This window comes from Falco rusticolus, chromosome 7, assembly GCF_015220075.1.
Source record: "Falco rusticolus isolate bFalRus1 chromosome 7, bFalRus1.pri, whole genome shotgun sequence".
Taxonomy (NCBI): Eukaryota; Metazoa; Chordata; class Aves; order Falconiformes; family Falconidae; genus Falco; species Falco rusticolus.
In genome coordinates this window covers 65597368-65616577 of record NC_051193.1, presented here as the reverse complement: position 1 = coordinate 65616577, position 19210 = coordinate 65597368, and the positions used below count along the sequence as shown (strand labels likewise).

The 19210-nt window shown below is 46.4% G+C and overlaps 1 protein-coding gene across 34 annotated transcripts in view; it reads right to left on the bottom strand.

The window, feature by feature from the left end:
• Positions 1 to 17793, bottom strand: part of NRXN3 (neurexin 3) — a 1022019-nt gene extending 1004226 nt beyond the window's left edge. For all 34 annotated transcript variants that reach the window (XR_005105297.1, XR_005105300.1, XM_037394470.1 and 31 more), the window contains exon 1: positions 17560 to 17793. The gene's annotated coding sequence lies outside the window, so the exon portion shown is untranslated. The remainder of the gene's footprint in view (positions 1 to 17559) is intronic.
• Positions 17794 to 19210: the final 1417 nt, after the last annotated feature.

Sequence of the window (19210 nt, the reverse complement as noted above, 5' to 3'; positions counted from 1 at the left end):
TTGAGACTCAATCAACTATAGAAAAATACCTTTATCAGAGGCCACAGAGGGGCACGCTTTAGAGAAACCTTTTGTTCTACATTTGGACAGCACCACACACTACAAGATTCTTGCATATGGCTGAGGGCTACAATAATATAATTAAATAGATTAACAGTCACTAAAACTAGACTCCTCTCCATACAATTGCAGTTGCATTTTTCTTCATAGAGTCTGGAGGACTAAAGTATTGATAGATGCCAATTCTTTTAATCATGGGGGGGCTGCAGAAGGAGTTGAAACAAGGAACCTGTGTCTTTACTGTTTTGAGTGACTGCACAGAATCTCCATGAAGGTCTGGCAAAACTCTTACATGGAATACGTAACTTGATTAGGTCAGTTTCTAAATATGTGGCGATCATCAGTTTCTTGACAATTAATCTGTAGTTAGTCCACAGTATGGTTTCAGGTGGACTTTCAACAGCAATGTTATTAGAAGTCTGAGGATAAAGCTACATGGTGCACAGCACAGAATTTTGAAGGTTGGCAGCATCTACTGATAAGTTTGACAACCATTAACTGAGAGAACAGTTTGGGATAGAATCTCAAACCAATCCTAAGATGAAGAGTGTGCTAAATGTGATTAACTAAATCTGTCTGTTGTCTATGATCTTCAATAAGAAGAGTTTAAACTCCTTCTATTGAATTTGAGACCCATTTTAGAGATAAGAAATAGAGATAGTAATTTGCTTTTGTCATTAAATAACTCAATGGCAGAATGAGGAGAAAAAAAAAAAGTTTGTGCCTCCTGCCCTTTCCATTTGATTATTTACCTCTGACAGTATAAAGAAGGGAGGTGTCGGGGGATTAAAAAAAAAAAGAAAAAAAAACCAAACAAAAGCAAACACAAAAAAACCCCCAAAAAAAACAAAAAAAAAACCACCATCAAATAAAGCACATGGAAACATCTGTACAGAGTCTGACAAAAAGAGGCTATAAAGCAGACAGAAAAACTTATGTGGAAATAGAGGGAAGGGGTATAATGTGTTTAACATGGAGAGAGACAAAAATTACAGAGAACAACCACCAAATCTGAAATGACATATAAATCAGTTTACAAACAGAACCATTTCCCCAGCACAATTATGGTGACAGAAGAATCACTGGAGAGCTTTAAGAAATCATTCACTGAGCACTTACATTGGATAATCTAGCAAAGGGGCCCAAGAGACCTGGTTGATCTTAAAGAACAAACTCCTCTAAGCACAAGAGCAGTCCAATGTCTGGGAAGTCAAGTGGGTGTGGAAAGAAGCAGGCAGCTGAACGGGAAACTCCTGACAGACCTCAAACACAAAAGGAAGCGAATAGAAGGTGGAAGTGGGGGTGTGCCCCCCCAGAGCAATACCGAAACTCTGCCTTGGCACGTAAGGATGAAAAGTAGAAGAGCTCAAAACTGCATCAAAATCCACAGAACGTGAAAGGCAGCAAGAAGGGCTTCTAAATTCACACTGGTAGCCAGAGGATGACTAAGGAAACTGTGGGCCCAAAGTTGAACGGGACGGGGAAGTAACAGTAAAGGGAAAATTAGGTCCTCAATGCCTTTTTACTTTGGTCTTCACTGGCAAGGACTGTTCTCAGCTTTCCGGTTCCATGTGGTCAGTGGAAGGATCCAGGGGACTGAAAAACTATCCACAGCAGAGGAAGACTGAGTTAGGGACCATTTAAGCAAACAGGGCATAATCAAGTCCCTGGGACCACACAAGATGCCCCAACAGCACTGGCGGATGCAACAATGGCTGATGTCACTGTCAGATCATGCTCAGTCACATTGGAAAGATCACAGTGATTGGAGGAGATTCCTGATGACTGGAAACAGGTAAATGTCGCACTTGTCTTCAAAAAGGACAAGAAAGAAGTTTCAGGGAATTGGAGACTGATCAGCCTAACATCAGTCCCAAGGAAGGTTATGCAGTAAATCCTCCAGGAACTCATTTCCAGGCATACAAAGATTTGGAACAGCAACACGGACTTACCAAGGAAAAAAATCAGCCAGATAACCTTCTGTGACAAGGCGGCAGGCCCAACGAAGACAAGGAGAGCACAACTTTTGAAAGATTTTCCAATAATACAATTGTAAACATCAATATGTGGCTGCATCAGGGGAAGCTCAGGTTGGACATTATGAAAAAGTTCTTTACTGAGAGGGTGGTCAGTCACTGGAACAGGCTCCCCAGGGAAGCAGTCAGAGCACCAAGCCTGTAAAGAGTTCAAGGAGCATCTGAATGATGCTCTTAGTCATATGGTTTAGTTTTAGGTCATCCTGTGAGGAGCAGGGAGCTGGACTCAGTGATCTTTATGGGTCCCTTCCAACTCAAGATAGTCTGTGATTTCATGACTTATAGACAGCCAGAACCAGCCGGTTGTGTTTCAAAGCACATGGAAAACTGACTGGACCACTGCACTCAAAGGCTAGCGGTCAGTGGTACAACCACCCAACAGCAGCCAGTTACTAGGGGTAACTGTCCTCAGGGGTTCTTTGCCAGACTTGCTGCATTTTGTCAATGTCTTTCTTGTACTGGGGAGGCCAGAACTGGACACAGTAAGTAGGCGTGATTCCACAAGTGCTGACTATGGGGAAATAATCCCATCCCTTGTCCTGCTGTCTATGCTTCTGCCAACAGAGTTCAGTATATGATTAGCTTTCACCACTGCAAGAACCATCTTAATGGTTAGGGGCTAGAGCATGATATGCAAAGAAGCTGGGAGAGCTCGTTATGTTCAGCTCAAGAGCAGAATACGTGGTCCTCATTCTCCATACTCTTCAGCTCCTAACCTAAAAACTCTACAACCAGCTGTGAAACCTCACCATCCATTAAGTAAGCATAAAGGATGAACTGAAGCATGGAGGCATTACAAGCCCAAAACCACAGTGCTTTTAATTACTTGCATCCAAAGGTCCACAGAATTCTGTAGTAGAGCCAGGAATAACCCCCAAAACAGCCAACTCCCTTTTCCATAAATGCTTGCCCCAAAAATGTGTTCTAGCACTAAAGGTCCCATAATTTTGCAGTTTGTCTGTATTGGCGGATTCCTGGAAACCACTTCACCCAGAATTACTTAAGACTTGACTGAACAGTTCAAACTTTAAGTTTTAGACCATTTTAACTACTCACCATTGCACACGCACTATAAAACATGCAGCTGCATCTAATGTCCCTCAGTCACTTCTGTACTGCTGAACAATAAATGGCATGGCAGGCCAAAGTGGGAGATGGGTACTGGCAACACAAGGGTTAACAGGAGACACATTCATAATATGCCTGATGTTGGCATACTGTGTGATGATAACAAACCACACAGTAAAAGAGAGAGGACATCACAGCATCACACAATGTTACTTGATATAATTAAATTTCAGAAAGAACACCCTAAAATGACCTGATGTCTAGCCCACATTTTGTGACCCTCTCAAGGCAACACCCAAAACAAGACACACATGTGAATGCAGCCACTGGCACAGGCAGAGCCCCTAAGGCCAAGCATGCCTAAGCTCCCCAGCAGCATGGTACAGCCACACATCTGGAATGACTGCTCACTGTGCAGCTGAAACAGAGCCCTCCACAATTTCAGGAACTCTGGCGCTCCCCAGTATACAGCCATATGCACAAAATTGTTGCCTGTTAACGGCATTAGATAGTTTTTACACCACCTTGGTGAAGTCAACACTTCAGCTAACAAAGCTTTTGCATTATGCCACTTACTTTGGATATTCATACTGCCGAGATCCCTCAGTCTTTTCACAGCATCTTTTTAAATACACAGCATCAAAATCCTGTGCTTACTGTTTCATTCTCTTTCCATAATAAAAAATTTGTTTCCCTTAAAAACTGCAGTGGACACTTCATTGCTGAACTAGTGTGTCTCCCTAACTACATCAGATGAATGATGGGAAAGTTTGGGACAGAAAAACCTCATCAAGTGAGAATTAAGCTGTTTAAATAAAACAGATGGAAGACGCAAACACAAAAACACCAAAGCAGAGGCCACAGCTTGAATTATTGTTGTAATCCTTTGCCACAAGCCTACAGAAAGCTTGAAAACAGTTAAGCTGTCAACATGCTATCATACCACCCATCCTGCTGACCAATCTTTGTTTTTCTGTACTCCCCCAGTTATCTATGTCCATCTGTTGTCTCCTGTCTCATCCTTAGCTCTCTAGCTCTTTGGGGCAGGGAACATGTTTTGCCCTGTGTATGAACAAGGATTGTGTAGGTGCTACCACAATAGACAGGGATAACAACAACAACGACAACAATTAGGTTATATCTTACTATCTCTTTGGGTTGCAATGTTTCCCTCCTGACTTCACAGCACTGTTCATAAACAATTATTACTTGGTGCAATATGGGGCCTCATAAACAAATAATTCCATCCCAACCTGCCTTCCACCATTTCACCAGTCATCCCTTGAGGTCTGAATCTGCGAAGCTCTCCATATGCTCCAAATGGTGAGTGTGCGTGAACTAAGCTCCAGAAGATACCAGCCTTGCAGTGCTGCAGGACTAACACCCTGCATATAACCCTGAGATTTTCCTTGGACAGAACAAGCTTCCTACACACAAACTGTTGCCTCCTACTTTTGTGTGTCAAACCTGACTCACTTCTAGTGACAAGAAGTAGAGGATAATATCTTCATCCTCCACTCACTCTGAAGAATGGAAAGAGCCTGCAGTTACAAGTTTATGTAAGAAGGCGGAAAACGATTGTATCATAAACTGTGCACGCATATAGTGGCCAAGCCCAACATTGTTCAAGTTCAACAAGCATATATTCCTGGATGTTCTGTTAAACCAGAAGGAAGGAGCTTCCTTCTTTGAGGTTTGTTAAGGTAACCAGCTGTCTGCAATGGAGATGCTCAGAAATTCGCTCCTAGGCCCAACTGGCTCCAGATAGGCTGTTCACATAAATCTAAGATTCAGGGAAAGACAGAACACACCACATAGTCTGTCTTGGATTACTTACTAGTAGCCACTGAAAGGTTTTGCTGAACCCTCAGGGAAGAGCCCCATTCCCAGAGTAACATCTTCCTCTCTGGAAGTGCCACGAACCCCTTTCACAAGTACTGAAGTGTATGTCTTTACTGAATCAGGTGTTAGGTTCTCTCTTCTCAAATCCATGGGGTGCTAACGCACCTCCTTGCAATGCCTAATCCACACTACTCTGCTTTAGGCAACTGGAAGAAAAGATGTTGCAAAAAGGAAAATCCTTTCTCCTTGTCTACATTTGATGGAAGAGCACAGAAAAATCATCTTGTAGTAACTGTGACACACGATACAAATCTGCAGCGTATTTTAACAGGTGAAAGCAGAAGTGTAAGTCTTCTTTTCCATCTCCAAATCATTTCTCCAAATCTTCCCAGTGTAAATTAATTGGTAACCAGAATAAGAGTCTCAAGTAACTTCCATTTCTTAGTTACAAGGTTACAGAAAGCCAGACCAGCCCTCTGCTTGTTCGTTATCTGCAGAAATAGAAAGGCTTACAGTGCTGGATGCTAATGTGACACTAGCAAACGCACAAGCTCCCTCAGGCTTTTTGGGGACATGCACTGTAAAAGTGGATTGTGCCAGAAGCATGGAAGGTGCTTCAGGGACATTTGCAGAGGGAGTGTTTCACCCTGGCCCTGCCCCGCCATGCTCCCACCACAACAGCGCGTGAGGGGAGAAGCCTGCTTTCAGGGAGCGCGAGAGGTGTTGGGACCAAACATCAGGAGTTCAGACAGCCCATTCCTCTTCTGAACTGGTCAAAACTAATAAAACAGCCTAGATAAAATCTGACGTCTCTTTGTCTCATCTGCTCTTAAAACTTCCTGTGATGAGGGCACTACAGCCTCTCTCAGGAATCTGTTTTCATGCCTAACTATCCAAACACTCATGAAGCTTTTCCTAGCATCTATCTCCACATCTTCCTTGCTACAAATTAAGCTGATTACTTCTTGTCCTGTTCCCAGTGGACACAGAGAACAATTAATCACTGTCTTCTTAAAACAAGCTTTTAAATATTGGAAGACTTTCCATGTCCCTCATCAATCTTCTCTCTAGACTAAACCACCCCAGCCTGTCCTCGCAGGTGGCGCTCGCTGCTCTGGCTGCCCTCTCCTCATCTCCTTCCACTGTTTCTGGTTTTGCTGTTCATGCTGGATGCAGTGCTCTGCTATGGCTTCAGCAGCAGCTGCTGGAGTAGAAAAACTACCGCCTGTGTGCTACACGTGACATTCCTGTTAAATATACCCTAAAATGAGATTTGCTTTTTTGCAACGTCACCACACTGTTGACTCACGTTCAGTCTCTGACTCACTGTAGTGCCTCCCAGAACCTTTTCTGCAGTTCTGTTGCCTGGTTTGTTATCCCCCATTTTACATGTAGGTATTTGAATTCACTATCCCAAGTGCAGTACTTTTCATTTGTCTTCAATAAATTTCTTCTTACTGAATTCAGACCATTTTGCAGTTTAATAGGTATTTGACCTATGTTGTGCCAAGAAAGCAAATCAGCTTCCGGCCTCACGTTACACATCGGCAACAAAGTGAACGTGGAAGGAAGAACTGCTGTGATCAGGTAAACTTCTTAGAAGAGTTACTGTCTTATCAAAGGCCTATCAATGTGTTACTCCCTTTTCACTCTGCATTTCTACCATACACTGTGGTCTTAGTAAACAAACCGTAGCTCGCTCTAGCCTCCTAAAATACATTTATTCAATGAAATTACAACCCTCTGAAAAAAAAGTACCACGACATCCCAGGCACCATTTTACCCTATGACCCAAGGTAGTACCAAACAGAGTTGCTAACAACTCATTAACTAGGTCACATCAACCAACAAGGAAGACAGGGACACATTTACAAAACTAATTATATTGAGCTAAATCCTTAAGACCCGACTCAACAAAATTATGTCTTTTGGTCCACTATTGTTAGATACACCCTAGATACGTATTTGATTAATGATTTACATGAAATTACATAAAGGATCAACTTATTTCCTTGTATTTTCCCATAAAGCCCTTAACATTTGATTCACAGATATGTAGTAGGTATTTTAAATGCATATACCTGAAATTATATTGTCTCATACACTCTTTCAAAGTGTTGCATGAGCTGACCAGAAAAGCCAGAAGATTTTGATCCTAGGACTTCAATACAGTATCAGGCATACAGAGTCCCTTGAGAAGGTTCGCCTTAGTCTAATCACAGGATTCCTGCATTCCCCCATCTCTGTCAAAACAACAGAATAATCAATAATTTAAAATTTCTTTTCTTCATGGTCTACAAAAAGATTGCAGCATGTAACCGGCCATAGTAACAGAACAATCAAATAAACTGGAATATCTCCTACAAATTAAGAAGGACATTACTTGAATGCATCTAGAGGAGAGCAACAAGGCTGCTGAAAGGCTGGAAAGCACGTCCTACGAGGAGTGGCTGAGGACTCTGCATTTGTCTAGTTTGGAGTGAAGGAGACTGAGAGGCGATTGCATTGCTCTCTACAGCTTCCTGAGGAGGGGAATGGGAAAGGAAGGTGATGATCTCTTCTCCCCACTATTCAGAGGCATGATGTTTAGGAATAGTTCAAAGATGCACCAGGGAAGGTTCAGACAAGATATCAGGAAACACTTTGAGAGAGGCTGACCAGACACTGGAACAGACGTCGCAGAGCGATGGTCAATGCCGCATGCCTGTCAGAGGCACTTGCACAATGCCCTTAATATCCTTTTACTTTTGGTTTGCCTAGAAGTGGTCAGGCAGTTGGACTCAATGATCATTGTAGGTCCCTTCCAACTGGAACTGTTCTGTTCTATTCTGATACATGAAGCCTTCTTTTCAAGGCACTCGTAATGCTTTACAAACTATAACTCTGAATCTTCCATGGATGGAGAAAGTGATGTCTTGTGTGAAAAACTGGTTTGACAGATTCCAGAAAAGCACTCCAGAATCCTGCTTCTTATGTTAATGATTAAGGGCCATCCTGCCTGCTCTGCTGCCACTCCATACCACTATAGTGATGTCCATGGGTCATGCATTAGTATATGCTGAGGGCCACCTGGCTGAAAAGCAACTTTGTGGAAAAGGATCTGGGAGTCCTGGTAGACACCAAGCTGAACATCAGCCAACAACATGCCCTTGCACAGAAGGCAGCTACTGGTATCCTGGGCTGCATGAGAAGTGTGGCCAGCAGGTTGAAGAAGGGGATCCTCCCCCTCTGCTCAGCACTGGTGAGCCACACCTGGAGTACGCCCCCCCCCGTACAAGAAAGAGATGAACGTAATGGGGAGAGTCCAACAATGGGCCATGAAGAGGACTAATATTATCTCTCATACGAAGGAAGTCTAGGAAACATGGGACTGTTTATCCTGGAGGACAAAAGACTTGGGGGGTCTTATCAACATAAATAAACACCTGAAAGGAGGGTGTAAAGATGACAGAGCCACCAGACTCTTTTCAGTGGTGCCTAGTGACAGGACCAGAGGCAATAACCACAAACTGAAACACAGGAGGTCCTGTCTGAACATCAGGAAACATGTTTTTACCATGGGAGTGACCAAGCCCTGACACAAGTTTCCCAGAGAAGTTGTGGTGCCTCCCTCCTTGAAGATATTCAAAAGCCATCTGGACATGGTCACCTTTTCCATTCCAGGGGCCCTGCTTAAGCAGAGGGTCAGATCAGATGAACCTCAGAGGTCCCCTCCAACCTCAACCATTGTGATTCTGAGGGTTTCAACAGCCAGCAACAGGTCAAAGAAAACTTCCTGGAAAATAGTTGTTCCATGGCTGTTCCTTTTCAAATGTGTCCTGATGCTACAGCAGATCCTTCTGTAGTGCGATATTGCAGATGGTGCGGAAAGGAATTTAGCAGCCAGGACAGGCTGCTTCTCAGGATAATGCTGCCATTTCATTTATTGCATGATCTGACCGAGATCACTTTAATTCAGGCTTAACACAATGCTCAGAAAGGTCAGACAGGTTATTCCCTCCTTTCCATTATTTCCCAGAACTAGTGAAGACAGAAAGCACAGTGGTCAAAATAATTCAAATCAAACCGTTTAATGCCATAAGAATACATTGCTCACATCAGCAGAGAGGTTTATTCCAGATAGGATCTCAGGCTCAAGCAAGGACTCTTATCTTCCCTATGCATCCCTAACACGTGGAAGCACAAAAAGAGGGCAGCATAGCCTCCCACTGGCTCTTCCAGTCTAATGAACAGAAGAAATTTCAGCCAAGCAAGGGAGCGAGATTTCACAATCTTGTCTCACCTTCCAGTGCTCTGAGGATCAGAAGAGAAAACGTTAAATGTGCACATCACAACCTTATATCTGTGTTCAGTGACTGACGTACCCACATGCAGTAAATGAAGGTCAGTTCAGCTACTAGATAACTGCAAGTAATGAGAGCAAGTTCACCATTATGACTGGTGCCTTAACTTGCACCACAGCTTGATTAATTTATAGATACAACAGTAACTACATAAGCAGAAAATCAGGAGTGCCAAAATGAACAAAAAGCCTCTTGAATGCTAACATGCCTTGAAAAACCTCTCTTCAATTTTGCTTTTTAATAAAACTGAAATATTTAATTACTTATATTTCATAAGAAAATACAGTTGGCTACGTGGTAATTCCTTAGCACACATCAGCTGAAAACTGTGTGGTTAAAGAAGAAACAAGACTCTCCTTTAAGAAGAGCAAAGGACTCTAAACTTAAAGGTGAACAAGCTTTTCTTCAGTCCTTTCCTTTCTTCCCTCCATGACTGGTCATGAAGACAGCTGACAGAAGGTCCTTCCACACATCCCTCACCAGATCCCGTTCCTCCACACTCCATTTAGTTTCTGCAGTTCAAGCAGATTCCTTTTTCCCCTGAAATCAATGCTTAATTAACACATTATTGGGAAAAAAAAAATGGGCTGCAACAGCAGACTGAAATGAAGCCAGCACCTCCCTGCTCTGCAGATGCAGCCGGCCTCATCAGACAATTACCCCGCTGGAGAGCTCTTCCTCTCCTCATCCCCCTTCAGCTGCCAGAAAACATATTCTTGCTTAGTTACCTTCCTTTCCATCCCCATGGGACTCTTCCCCTCCTTAGAAGTGGTTCACAACAGTAGGAAGGAGAGAAAGTAGAGGGAGAAGGGGAGCAAGTACTGTCTGGGTAGCCTCACAGTATGACCAATGCCTCACCTTTAATCCTGTCATCCCCACGGGAGCAGCACACCGATTCCCCTGACGACACCTCCCATCAACACAGCAATAGGATGAGCAGTGCAGCAGGCACAGGACAGTATGCTTTGCCATGAGCAGATGCTCCCAGGGTCAAACTCACAAGCAGATTCTAGGACTACGCACAGCTGTTACGTACCCAAAAGGGCAGTAGAGAAGCTACCGGCAGCTTCAAAAGGTTTACATCATACCTCCCCCTATCCTCATCAATTATTCTATCCCATTCCTTGGCTCTCATCCGGCTGCTGGGAGGTACTTGGATGCAGGGGATGCTGCAGCACTGTCAAGGGCATTATGAGGCAGGCCTAGGCCTTGGGTGCCCTCCCTGCTAATTACACACGCACACTCACTACAGGGTTGGTGCAGCAGACAAGACAACAGAGTCCATGAACTCCTGGGCTGGGCTGCCCTAGTTCTGAAGAGAAACATCAGGATCTTTGAAAGAGTCTACTATCCCAGAACTGTCATTCCCAGGATTCAAAGCCACTAGTGTTAATTAGTTCCCATGATGTGATGGATGACAAGCGGCAGGGCCAGGAATGACACAAGCAGATTGTATTCGAAACAAGCCGTCCCTCACCACCAAGGGCAGAGTAAAGGAATTTGGAAAGGACGGAAGCTGAGCACACTGCTGAGAGACGACAGATATGCTGACAGAGTCCCCCTCATCCCCGACATCCCCTTCCCAACACCCTGGCTCACTCCTGCTGCCAGCAGACAAGAAACAGGCAGGGGAACATGCCCAGGAGAGAATTCAGGCACAGGGCTGACAGGGGAAAAGCTCTAAGAGACACAAGGAAGCAAGGCAGATGAAGGGCCCTGCTCTACAGCAAGGGGCCACATTTCAGAACGAGCTGAACTGATGGCTGTGAGCACACCCCTGCCACCCTCTGCAAAGCCACACAGCGATGCTTGCAGCAGCCCAGAGTCCCGAGAGGCTGCAGGCTTTATCCAAACAGAGGACTCTGCCAAGATGGTTGCATGGTGTACAGCTCCCAACATCTGCCCACAGTGCTCAGAGAGTGCCTTTTTCTGGAAATGGCAACAAGAGAAATCATATCCCCATGTTTCCTTAAGGAAGAACACAGGATCTTCCAACGTCACTGGCATATTTCTATTAGGAATCTTATTGCTCAACTCTTCCAAGCATTCCACTACAGGGACACTGCACTTCATCCCTGCTAGACCTCAGTAAAGCCATTCTCAGGCTGGCCTAAGCCAAGCTCATGACTTTTCCATGCTAAAAAAAAGGTGGTGGGGGGTGGTGGGGGAAGGTGCAAACACAAAGTACTGAAAATGCCATCCACTGCCCATAACAAGAAGAAAGGCAGAACAAAATTCTCCCATGCTGCCCTTCTAAAAACATATCTTGGTCTGGCTGTTTGGATTGGCAGAGAGGTCAAAACACCATCTTTGATTCTCAGAGTCCTTTACATACATAAATTGCCTTGGTCTATGCCCATGTGAGGAGAAACCAAAGAAAAGAAAAAGCAAATGGCCTGACCCAAGATTATGCCGCGTGCTAGTTTCAAGAAGCTACCAATCCCTTTAGCATCTTGGTTTCCAAAACGCAAAATATCTTCCTCACCACTTGCTGTATGAATTAAGAGCCTCTGCTAGATTGACAGACTCTGCTATTAACTAGAAGAGGGGGATGAGGGGGAAAAGAGAGCTGATAAAAATTTCCAAAGATTAACCAAAATTTGGGTAATTTCTGACTCCAGCTGCATTGGCAACAGTCCCAAAATAAAGCCTGTCTCCTCTTCATGCTGGCGGGGGCAGGGGCAGATAAAGTTGCTGAGCTTTTTTCCCTTAAACTAAACACCCTGTCTCTTGAATCATTGTCAGAAGCCATGTCATATCCTGGCTCTTGGTTATCATAAAGCTTCTGGCTCCTTCAGTTTGTTCTTGGCCAGATCACTGTATGTCCTTATCCTTGACACAGCATATGACAGCTCAGCCACTATCCAGACATCCACCTGCAAATGCCCAGAATGCAGAGCTGAGAAGAGGGCAAAGGAAGACAGATCAAGGCCGGGGGGGGGGGGGGGGGGGGGGGGGGGGGGGGCGGAACTCTGCTTCTCAAAACAGGTAAACTCCAGAGCCCAGAGGAGGCTACAGAAACAAAAGCAAGAAGTTCAGTAGATCACTGAAACACCACTGCTGCTACAACAAGAAAGGGACTAAGTTCTCCCTTCCCAGAAACATGCCAGACAATCTTGCTCAGTTTGAAGTTATCCTCTAGGTCAAGGGTTTAAATCCAATCCTAACACAAAAAGAGTAAGAGTTGCCAGCACCTGATGTCTTGGTAACTTGCTTGAAAAGGCAGAAAAGTAAGGGAGGGAGAAGGCACATTTTTTTTGTGCACAAACTTAGGTCTTAAAATCCACCGTCATCACTACCAGAAATCATCCTTGGCACCACCTTTCACCTTCTGAACTCTCTGCAGGAACAGAGTTCCCCTCTCACTTCAAGGCTGCAAATCGTTCAGGGTGAGGAGTAAGTTCCAGTTCCACACGAAGCTCACTCTTCTCCATTGGCTGTGCAAGCTCAAGGAAGGACAAAGCACCACAGTCAGGGACTGCTGAGCTACAAAACTCACAATGCAATCATTGAAGTTTACCTACAATAATGCTTTTTTTTCCAACCTTTCCTATTCCTGCTAACAAATAATTCATAAAAGGAGGCTCACTGTGCCATAAGATGATGCTAGTACCTTAATCACTGGGGAAATAAGAGGAACCACAAAGCCAGGGCCCACCTTTATCCCACAGAGTACCAGCGAGGCAATGTCTGGGGGGAGCGGGCACATGGGCCCTGCAGCACCCACAGCCTGTTGCTTAGCTGGCCACCGCATCATCTTCGACAGCAGCCATGGCTGGCCTGCAAGCACAGGAGCTGCAGCATGACAACCAATTCTGAAGTGACTGTGGTAAAAGGGAGGGCAGGGAGAGATCAAAAATTAACTACTGGTGAAGACAGGCAGCTGAGGCAAGATTGGCTTTGGTGAGCACAAAGCACGGAAGTGAGGGAAAGCAATATGTCTCTGGGCATCACCCACACCAACAGTGTGGGGCACAGGACACACCCCTACCCCATCTTCCTGGCTGTAGTTTACCGTTGCACCTCAAGGTCAGGGAAAATGGGGAAAAGCAAAAGGCAAACAATAGCCCTGGACAGACCTATTGATTCAGCTTTTGCTATTGCTTCATGAACTGGAAAAATCCAGAAACATGGAGACCTCAGAGCAGGCACAGCCACACACAGGAGATGAGAAGCAGCAGCTGGCAGAACCGCAAGAGCACCTTCCTCCCCAAGACTGCCTTTTGCCTGGTTGTGAGCTGCCCGTGACCAAGCAAAGAGGTCCTTCACACCCAGGGAAGGAGGGTGCTGAGCAGGTCTGTGAGCCTTCGAGAGGGTCCTGGCCTGCTTGAAACCCAGGAAAAGCCTCCCTCTCACTGCCTCAGCTCCCCCACCCCAGTGCACCAGTCACCCGCAGCCACCAGCTGAGGCTTGCTGAACCCTTCCCCATGTCCTAGATGGGGGAAAGAAGGAAGGAAGGGAGGGAGGGAGGAAGAGACTCTCGTCTTGCTTTGCTCCCCCACCCCAGCCTTTCCCCTGCTCTACTCAAACCCAAAAAGCCGTGGCTCTCCTGCACATCCTACAACAGAAACACAAGGAGCTATCCCCACCCCCCCACCTCAATTCACCACCCTCCAGCCTCCAGCAGGGACTGCATAGAAATGGCGATATTCCTGTATCGTCTGGATCAACGGCACGGGTAAGTTCAAAGAGGGCAAGGGAGGATGGCACAGGAGGACAAGGCGGGAAGGCTTTGTTTGATCCTGGCTCCAGTGCAGCCCACCCCCTCTCCATCGCAATGCCCTCCAGCTTGGACATGCAAGGAGGCGTTGGGAAGGGAGGGGGCCTGGGGTGCTTATGAATTTTGTTTCCCCCATAAAGGGGACGGCTCACTCCCCGGAGCATGCCTGGCTCTGCCGGAGCTCCCTGGAGTAACCTTTATTCCAGTGTGTCGCAAGCATGTATTTCACGGATGGTTACACTGAATCATTATCACCAGACGTTCATTTGACCAAAATAATGTTATTAGCATCGTCAGGTCCATTCCCCCCCCCCCCTTCCCCGCGCCCCCCAATTCCTCCCTCCCCAGTATGCATACACTCCCTCCAACCCTGAGGCCCCTGCCATCCACATAGGGCACACCCCTCCCCGACACAAAATCTCATGATGTGTGAGACAATGTCCAGGAAAAGAGCACGGCAAAAGAGGCTGGTGAAATGGATGGACGTGCCTTTGGCATTTACTGCGTTCCCTACCCTCTGCCAATGTTTATCAGACACACACACACACAAAGACGCACACGCAAAAATCGGAATTAAATCACGGCCTGTCCTAGGTACATGACTATGGGTGTATGAGCGTGTGCACATGTGCCCAAGCTGCAGTCACAGTCCTATCAGGAACCCGAATCTATGTGGCATGAAGCAAAGGTCATCGTGCCACTGTTGTGATGCACTAAAAAAAAAAAGCCGCAGAGCCATCAGGATGTAACACAGAATTTTCTCGTCAAGGGATGAGAAACCTTCGGGGGGGTGGGGGCTGGGAGGAGGAAAGCGGGTGTGCAGATAGGGGGGATGGGGGGAAATGGCAGAAGATGGGGAGGAAAATGAAGAATACAAAGCTCCACTTCGCTAATCCAAGATAGACAATCCATCCCTTCCCCCCTCTCTACGCCCTCCCTCCCCCCGAAATGTTGGTGCAGATGGATTTCTGTATCTTGGTTTTGCAGCAGTGGGGCTAATGACTCCCATACCAAACCCCCTCGCTATGATAACCCCTCCCACTATTTTTTTTTTTTAGACCAGGCTGGAGAATAATGTGTTTTTAGAGATAATGGGCTTTATAAAAAGAAAAGAAAAAGGGCATAGCGCAGACATTATGTGAATAAGCTGCTCCCCGCATCACCCCCATCTTCCCCCAACCACACATCCCGATTTTACCCCCTCCCATCATTCTCCAGCCTTCCCTATCAGCTCCCCCAAGCAAAGGAAAAAACCCACAACACAATCTGGGTAGCCGATCTCAAAATCCCAAGCACTAATCTGCTTGAATTTGTTCTTCCCCTTATATAAGCAGCAGCACGTCAACATGTTCAGTGGAAACGCAGCGTAAAATGAGGCCAGGCTATAGCCATGGAACAGGGGTGATATCGGCAGATATCGCTTCTATCGAGAAGCCATCACCACCAGGATGATGAAATCAAGCATTGGGCTTTCAGACATTCCATTCCTTTATTTATTTATTTTTCAACGCTTACTCTAATTTTATTTCATTTCATTTTGGTTTCGCTTTACTTCATTCTTTTAAAGGACAAAAGTGAAATAAATAATTAAAAGCCTAGAGACATACCCCACCGGAAAGTGCCCGAATGCTCCAGAAAGAGAATCCTCACCTCTTAACTTCTCTCTCTCTTTTTTTTTTTTTTAAATAAATAAATACCGTCCTGTTGCTCCCATTATCCCCAAACTTCCAACGTTCCCAGCTGCACCTCCCTACTCCCAAAAACCAGATACTTTGTTAGAGACAAATGTTTAAGAAACTGCTAAAGACTGAAAAGAAACCGATAGAGAAATAGAAAATTATGTCTGTACAATAATCTAGTTCGTTCAGCTGATAAAGCGCGTCCAGTCCTAACACCAAGAGCAATAATCTCTGCAGCCTCCTCCCCCCAAAATACTACTAACCGTTAGATAAACTTGCCCAACTTAACACCAATGACTATTTTAACTTAAACCAGTGACAGATGTAACACCCTTCTGGTTCACGTTACAATTAATAACTGACTGTATCATCACGGCAAACAAAACCTTTTGTGATCAATTTTTTCTCCACCTACTCAACATCTCTCTTAGACTTTTCACCAGTCTAGTTAAGAGTTCACCCCCTCAAAAAATAGCCCCTCAAAATATGCATTAAGCACGTATTGGTGAGCGGTCATTTCAATAGTCACCTTTTTAGGAGGGCTGTGTGCTTATCACGGAACAATTGTGTGCAGTAAAAAATAGAGGAGGAACAATTAATATTTAGGAAAACCAGAAATAATTTCTTAAAACTATTTGCAACGAAGCGTTGAACAGTTTGACCACGGAAAGGTGGAAGGAGAGCTTGGAAAAGCGAAAGGCTGAAAGTGTCCTTTTTATAAACGATTCAATGTTTTTAGCCTGAATTCTGCCTCCCCAATCCTTTGGGTTTTCTGCCACTGATCTCATGCTTAATCTTTTTTATTGTTTTCTTTGGGGTGGGGAAGGGGGAAGAAATCAGGGGAAAATTTTTTTTTGAAAGAGAAAGATCTCAATTTTAACAAAATACATCCTCAAAGAGCACTGGTTAAATATGTTACTTCCTAGCTACAAAATACTGCAATTAAAATAAATTTAAAGAGTAAGCAAAAGACAAGTCACCTGCAAAGCATCAGAGTCAGTGCCCTTAGGTAGGAGAATTACATCACTCCCTGACTGAATGATGTTTTCTTTTAAATTATAAAGCAGGTGGATTTTTTTTGACGGAAAAAGAAAAAAAAACCCAAAACCACAGCGGTTATTTCACATACATCTTGCACGAAGAAAGCATTGAACCAACCTTTAAGGTCACTGACTGCCTGAAAACCCACAGCAGTCGCTCACGGTGGAAGTTTTCAGGCAAGACGGCTACTAAATCATTAATACAAACAAATGGAAGGCGGGGAGGAAAGGCGCTACTGTAATAGATCCGAAGACTTGGAAGAGGAAAAAAAATATTAAAGAAAAAAAACTTTCATCTTCAGCCTCTCTTCTTTCCTCATCAATATTTTTTTTAAAAAGAAATCCTTACGCTTTAGTCAAACAGTAGGCTCTCTCTAAGCGTCTCCCTGCCGTAACTCAGCGTAGTGTCGTCTTCTTTTCCGAGAGGGCCCCCCCCACCCCCATTTTCCACTCCGAAAAGCCCCGCCGTGGGAACTGCGATTTCCCAAAAAGTCGGGCAAAAGGAGCCGGGGCCGGAGCGTCCCGGGGGTCGGTGCGCGCCCGCTCCGCCCGGGCGGCCAGCGCCCAGCCCCGCCGGGGCAGCAGGGAGCGGGCACAGCGGGGTGAAACGATCCGAAATAGTTGTCGTGAGGGGGGTCTGAAGAAACCCACCCGCCGAGCTCCGGAGCGGCGGCGCCCAGCGCCCGCCCGGCGGGCAGCCCCCGCCGATCGATCCGATCCGATCCGGGCCGTGCCGAGCCGTGCCGCCCCCCGCCCGCCGCCCCCTCTCACCTCCGCAGCCGGGCGGCCGCCGGCCGCCGCGCCAACTCGCGGCTCGCCTCCGCCGCGGGGCAGGGGGCTCCAGCGTGGCCCCAGCCGCGGAGGCTCGCGGGGGTCCCGGGGAGGCTGGGCTGGGCTGGCCGCGCCGAGCCGTGCCGTGCCGTGCCGAGCCGAGCCGTGCGAGCCGCGGGCGGCCGCGGGCGGAGCTGCGCAGGGCTGAGCGCGCCGCGGTGCCGGAGCAGCCCGAGCCCCGCGCACGCCGCCGCCGCCGCCGCCCCCTGCCGCCGCGCCCGCCCGGCCCGGCCCCGGCTTTTAAAGAGACCGCGGGCCCGCGCCCCCGGCCCCCAGGCACGGTCCGCCCGGCCTCGGCTGCGGGCACGGCCCCGGGCGGCAGCGCCCGGCCGGGCTGCTCCTCCCGCGCTTGCGGCGGGACCGCCGGCTCCTCCCGGGAGAGAGCTTGGAGGTTCCTCTCCTGCCTCCGGCCCCGCCAGCCTCCCTCTCCTCGGGCGCTGCCTCGCCGGCACGGCACGGCACAGCCGTATTTTTGCCCCTCTGCTCCCAGCACGGGGTGACGGGAGATACAGCTTGTTTTTACCTTCTAGAGTTTGCCAACACTACCCAAGCAAGCAGGGAGCTGCCCTCTGAGCAGCAGGTAACGCCTTCCTCTTGCGATTCCCACAACCCTTAAAGTCCACAAAGATTTTTTTCTCTCCTAGCTCAGAGTTTGACCCAAACCTACCGGGTGTCCCAGGTCGATTTATACACTGCCCGGCTCATTTAAACCGGCCACTAAGCTTCCCTGTTACCTTGCACAAACCTCTCGAACTTTTTATCCACTCGCTTCCTCACTTGTGAAAGTAGAGACAATGGCACCGACGGGCACCATTGACTGTGCTGGTACCAGCATTTCATTCAGGCCGTATATCCTAAACACTGTTATTTATCATTTTTTATCACCATTGGCACTTAGCACAGTAAACAACATAATTCTGAGTGCCTTCCGCGGGGAACTATGTGAAGTTTTTCAATGTGTTATCATGCTGCAAGTCCACCTCAAAAAAGACTAGCAGGCAGGAACATCATGCACATGAAGCATACACAAAACCAAACGTGAGAAATCCAATCTTCTGGCCCCTCTCTCCAGACCTTACCATCTTGTAAAGTTTGTGTACAATGCTCACACTGCAATGCCAGACACTTAGAAATGCATCTGCCCTAGGGACAGACTGGAGAGCTATTTGCCTTTCCTTCCTCTTCTGATCATGTATTCAAAGGTTTTTGTCTTTTTCTACATTTCGTATAGCAGACAGCCTACTCACAGCACTCGATAAATAATAAATAATAATTATTTTATACAGTATGTATTGATCACTTTGCCCACTATCAAAATGCAGCTGTGTCTGAGGTGGATAATAGCCACACAGAAACACTAAATAATAGTTTCAAGTAGTGTTAGGAGCCCCCTGGGAAGTTTCTCTGGAAAACACAGTCCTTCACATCCCCTAACAAATTCAGATACATGCACAGAGAGGGTAATGGAGACCTATTTCAACAAGGTGACAATGGTCCTGCAAAGAGGCATCTTCCGGACTCAAAATCAGCATCCCCAAGAGCAAGAATTTATCCCTTTAGATGTCTGTGCAAAGGCCAGTTATTGTTAAGC